Raw genomic sequence first — 6000 nt, forward strand, 5'->3', positions numbered from 1 at the left:
AGTCCACTTTTGTTTCTATCTGCATACCACAGCTCTTTCATGCCACTACCTTTCTTCAGTGAACTACCCCCTGTTAAAGACACCCTTTCTTGTGGGGTGACCATCAGGCGGGATGGTCAGGAGCGCTGTGGGCCCAACTCCTTAAGTTGATCTTTTCACCAAAGCCTTCATATCATGAAGCTACACCCTAAGGAGAAGAACTTAACTGCAGCAATGATGTTATAGCCAGTGAAACATCCCTGGCCTTGTGCATTCAGCCATTTGTGGGAGTTTGCAGGAGGGAGTTGCACCTCGTTGCTCCCCAAAAGGCTGCCCATCACAAGGTGCCCATTTGTAAAGGCACATTTTGGTAAAAAGACAGCTCTGGCTTCCATTTTTTATTTTTTTAATGGTAGTGACAATGTACCTCATTATAATCTAGACAGTAATAAAAAATCATCATTTTTATGTCATTCAGCAGAAACGTATGGTAAATGAGATTCAAAGGATTAATTTACAAAGGAAATGTCAATGTTAATCTATAGACAGTTCCTTTTGTCCTGCTTGTCATAAATTCAGAGGAAGAGAGTTTGCAAACTGGCTTGGGGAGGGTAAAGTTGAAGGATTAAACAACCATAAGTCAACCTTTCTGTGCCTTGAATTTTTACTTTTGGGGCATTTTCCTCTGTACTTTCTATTAAAAGAACATATAGCTTCATCAACATGGAGAAATTGCAAACATTAGACCACAAAAGTTGGGCTCTCTTGTAGCCATGCTCTCACAGGCGGGCTCTAACTCAAATCAGCTGTGCTGGTTTAAAGCCGTGCTAGTATCCTTTATTGCTAACGCTGAGCTACTTGGGTTACTCACTGTTGTGTCTTCTATGGGAACCTAGGAAGAAACAGGCTGGCTTTGTCTGCCTTCTGACAGGGAGGCTCTGTATCTACATGTCCTCAGCAATCAGATTATAAAATTAGAGCTTCATGATTTTTTTTTTCCCAGATGAATGTTAAATTTGTTTTGCTTCCCAGTATTCCAGTTCAGCCTTAGAGGAGGGTGTGAATCTCTGGATAATGTGATGGACAGCTGAGGCCTGATTTGCTCTGGCTGAAGGGCTTAATCTTGCAATGGGACTCACAAGGGCAGTATTTTCTTCTCATTCATTGCAGTCTGCATGGTGCCAGGCCCTGCCCAACTTCTTAGCGTAGGATCAGAACCTCAATGCATAAAATGTTCATTCAATTGCATGTCTAATTTGTTCACAAATTTTCTGTGAGTGCTGAACCAGATCACACTGCAAACACTATGCCTAGTTATGTGCCTAACTCAGCATTTGCACACAAAATTGCCTAATGAGCATGTGCAATTATGGCAATTAGACATGTGAATTAAGCATGCAAATACCCTAGCACTTGGGTTGGAGAATCATAGCCTATATCACTAGAAATAGCATAACCTGTTTTAGATATGGTGAAAAAGCACATCCATCTTTTCTCTTTGTTCTTTTTCTGTTTTCCAGTGTGACCACAATCATGAAAATAGAGTATTGTAAGACCTTCGGCTTGGAGAGGAAAGACTGCAAGCTCTGGGCAGAGACCATCAGGAATGTGCAAATGAAATCAGGCTTTAGGTGCTTCTGCTTCTCTGTCCCAGGTGTCTTTTGCTTGTAATGAAATACCAGTGCACTTTTACTGAGCATACCATGTCTTAATGGGGTTAGTTATTCTGCATGCAAGGCAGCCCACAACTCCATCAGCAAGAATTGTCGTAACAAGGTGGAAAACTTTCCTTCTGTTATAGTCCTTCCTCCTACATTCACCAATAGGACACAATGCACAACTACCCTATGATGTCCACACAAATATAATTTGAAGGCTCTATAAACAGGCAAATTTGTTGTTGTTGTTGTTTGTTCATATTTTTTTAACAGAATTCCACTTTGAGACATTCACGTCCTCCTGAGAGAAGACACTGCTGACTGGCTGGGACACAAATCAGGGCGTAAGGTGTGAATTTGGATGGTGGATGCCAGCAATGGGAGTTTTGCATCAGTTATTGCTGCTTTAGTGAAATAAGGTTAGCGAGCACAGAGGTGAGCAGGTGGTCAGAGATAAACAGGTGAGGGAGAATATTTCTGGAATAAAGAAAGGTCTTGGTAGGGAAACCATTCCCCCTTAAATTTCTGCTTCATTAAGGTGATTTCAAACTCGCTGTGAAATCAAGGACTCGGTAGCTGATCAGCGCAAACAAAAATAATCCAGGTGGCAAGTCTGATGAGATATGACCTTGTTCAAAATCAATAGACTGTTCCCCTTCCACCGAGCACAACTGACTCTCGAATGAGTTTACTTCAACGGAGGCATTTCCCTCACAACATTAACATTTTAATTGCTTGTGCAGGATTTTCTGGAAAATTAACCCGGCGATGGTTGAGCACAGACCGAGGATGCTCCCCAGAAGGTCTGGGAGCACAGCCGGTGCTGCGGGGAGCTGTAAACTCATACTGCCACCTAAAGGAAAGAAACCTGCACGGAAAAAGGAAAGAAAGCTTCTCCCTCTGCCTCTATCAGAGCTTGTTAAAACAAAGAGTCTTAATTTACTCTTTGCAGCCTGGCTCCATGGTGCCTTTGGAGCAGCCTCCTCACTAGGGAAGAAGGAAGGCTGCCATCAGGATTGCATAAACCTCTGTGTTTCTGAACGGGAAATGTGATGGTGAAGGGTCTGAGTGCTGGTGCTTGATAACTTCTGGAGGTTTCCCAACTTCTTTGTGGGTGTATGAGGTCCTGGAGCAGGGCTACACGTGGGGTTGTGTGGCCAAGGAGAGCTGTAGTGCCTGGGGAAGGCTCTGCTGGTGAGCACAGAGTAGGTGCTGCAGCGCCTGGGCTGCAGCAAGTAGGTGGTCTTCAGATCCTGCCTGATTTTACTTCATTATCTGATGTAGATTGCATAAATGCCAAGGGGACAGAGAAATCTGCTTCAGACCGACTGAGTACCTTAACTGCCGGGTGCTAAAGAGACAGGCCTCTTTTGAATAGACTTTTTCTGGCTGCATAAATCCCACATTCCTGGCTGCACAGCAGAGGCAGGCAGAAGAAGAAACTGTTTACAGAGCACATGTTCCCAGCGAGTATTCCCAACCAGTTCATGAGCAAAGCCTGTGAAAATAAAGGCATGGGGGAGGGGAGAGAAATCTTCCCCCTGACTTCAGTGAGGGTTTGGAGCACACAGGGAGGAACGTCTCCAAAGCGCATACGCAGGCAGTGCCGGGCCACAGATCCGTGTCCTCTAGCTGTGGCTGAAGTGTCAGCCAGCAGCCGCTCACTCAGCAGCCACTGTGCCAAAACACCGGCAATAAAAAAGGGCGAGTTTAGGTACTTTCTGCATTTGGGAGTGCCGGCTGATTCCCAGCGAGTGGCTGCCAATATTGTGTGGTGAGCGCCACAGCTGGCAATGAGGCGGTGTTACTGACAGGCTGAGCCACGGGGCGCAGGCCCAAGGGGTACAAAGGCACGTGAAGCTGCACCCTAAAAGCAACCTGTATAGGAAACAGCTGGGGTGAGGGGAGCTTGTGTGCACAGCAAGCCTTTTTGGTGGTTTGAAGGCAAAGCATTGGTGTTTTGAGGCACTTCTGAAGGGCAGGAATGTTTCCTTACGTGCACACCCACCATTATGCACACATAGTGCCTACCGCCTAAACAGTGGCAGCAGCCCATCATCTGAGGGCTGACTCCAAGTCATGGCTGGCACCCAGATGTTTGGCATCACACATTTATGTCCCGGATGGTGTTCCCGGCAGGCAGGAGGTTGCTTACAGAAAGCACCACCCTGCTGAGTGGCTGTAACCAGCGCATTCCTGGGATTCCTGCAGGGCTCTCCTGAATCCGCTACACCAGGCTTCACCAGCAAGAGGACTTGGTTTGGTGGGACACTGGGCCTCTCTTCTCCGAGGTCAGCTCTCCAATAAAGCTGAAAGGTCATGGACGGGCAGAATAGATACTGTTTTCTCTTATGCTAGGTGTGTTTTCTTTCTACAACTGATCATGGTCTCAGCAGCCCTCTTCAGTGTGCCCATGAAGTGCATTTAGGAACTGTCTTTCATTGCTCATGCTGTTTCACAGCTTACTGACTCAGCTGCGATATGAAAAGTGCTCGGTGGGAAGCAACTTTCTTAGAATGAAAGGAAAATTAATTAGCATGGCTTTTCTTTGTACAGAACTTTAATTTTACTTGTGATACGCTCTTCAAGATTATGTAGCTGTGTTTGGGGATTTTTTTTTAATATTGTCTTGCTTTGAATGTTGTTACTGAAATGTATTTTTTCCTGTTGATGTATGCATATATTCAATTTTATGAGCCAATGAACATCTGTGTGCAAGTAGGGATTTCAATCCCATGCAGCATCTGCATTTCCAGTGGAAGGCACTAGCATCTTGCTCTCTTCTGTGTCTATAATATTGCTTAATGGGTTGGAGGTAGGTGGAACTGGGTAGGGATGAAAATAAAACATGGATTCTCAAATGAGTTAAGGGACTGTAAGGCACTATCCGAAAATCTGAATACTGCTTCTCATTAATTAACACTATCGTTGTATGGATGTGGTTATTAGTGCTGGAAGGGGCACTGTCCTGCAGGGAGAGCATTTCATGATTCTTCAAATAGCTCTCTGTGTAGTCTTGAACAAAAAGATTTATTTATTTATTTATTTTTCCTGCATGACTTATTTTTTACATCTGATAAGAGACATTATGATTAAAGCTGATGAAACATTTCAGTTCAATGATTGGAGAAGTTGATTCTGGTAAAAGGAAATGAAGTTAAATGAAAATTACTCAGCTTTTCCTCTGTGTGGATCACGCCAAGTTCTTCATTTTTATAACACAAAAATATTTATTTGAACTTTATCTTTTAATTTCATGTTACACTCATGTACAAATTACCATATTATTCTACTGAATTATTGAATATAGGCTATATACACTATATGCATTTAAGTATTTTCATATCACGCCTCAACATTTATATGTGAATTCAGTGATGTACTTTTCTTTTTGCTAATGAAATATTTGAAATTTCTCAGAGATAATTTTTTGTTTGTTTGATTTTTTGTTTATTTTCTTCAAAATTACTGGAAGTTTCCTTTCTGCCCTTTACATTCTGATTTTGAATAATCTTTGGAAATATTCGATCCCCATTTGCTGACATTTCTGCTACTTGCAAGGGCGTTGGAGCCAAGAATTAGGTGCTTTTTATATATTTGAGGGCTATGAAGAAGTGCACCCAATGAATGTCCTTCAAGCAAGAAGTTGGTACCTCTCTGGCACCATTTGCAACAGTAATGGTTCAGGCTGAATGGTTGAGGTTGAAGGGACCTCTGGAGATCATCTAGTCCAACCCCCATGCCGAGCAGGGTCACCTAGTGCATGTTGCATAGGATCCCATCCACGTGGGTTCTGAATATCTCCAGAGTAGGAGACTCCGCAGCCTCTCTGGGCAACCTGTTCCAGCGCTTTTTCACCTCCACAGTAAATAAGTGTTTTCTCGTATTCATCTGGAACTTGCTGTGTTTCAGTTTGTGCCCATTGCCTCTTATCCTGTTGCTGAGCACCACTGGAAAGAGTCTGGACCCATCCTATGACACCCTCCCTTCAGATATTTAAACGCATTGATAAGATCCCCTCTCGGTCTTCTGTTCTCCAAGCTAAGCAGGCCCAGAAGGATTACTCCTTTACATGCCAGCCACCATCCATTTTTTCTGTCATCACTTCTGCCAGTACAAGTCATGGTCAAGTTCAGAGACAAAAGGCTTGATGTGACTTTTCATAAGACCGCTGGTCCTAACATTATGAGTTTCTTGGAATGGGGACAGGATTTATGAACTCAGGTGCAGCCCTTCTCTGAGCAGGTGATACATGCAGGGGCACAGCTGGTATGTCTGCATGGTGCTGAAAAACATCATGTGGGTGCTGTGGCCTCCTGGCAGTCAGCACAGGGCTCCTCATCCCATGCATGTTGGTGATGTT

At 43.9% G+C, this 6000-nt stretch overlaps 1 long non-coding RNA gene across 1 annotated transcript in view; it reads left to right on the forward strand.

The window, feature by feature from the left end:
• LOC308188694 overlaps positions 1-5618 on the forward strand; it is a 30610-nt gene extending 24992 nt beyond the window's left edge. The window contains exon 3 of the long non-coding RNA XR_013945702.1: positions 1500-5618. This is a non-coding gene — a long non-coding RNA (uncharacterized lncRNA). The remainder of the gene's footprint in view (positions 1-1499) is intronic.
• The last annotated feature ends 382 nt before the right edge of the window (positions 5619-6000 follow it).

Source organism: Anser brachyrhynchus, assembly GCF_964034855.1.
Source record: "Anser brachyrhynchus genome assembly, chromosome: 2".
NCBI classification, from domain to species: Eukaryota; Metazoa; Chordata; class Aves; order Anseriformes; family Anatidae; genus Anser; species Anser brachyrhynchus.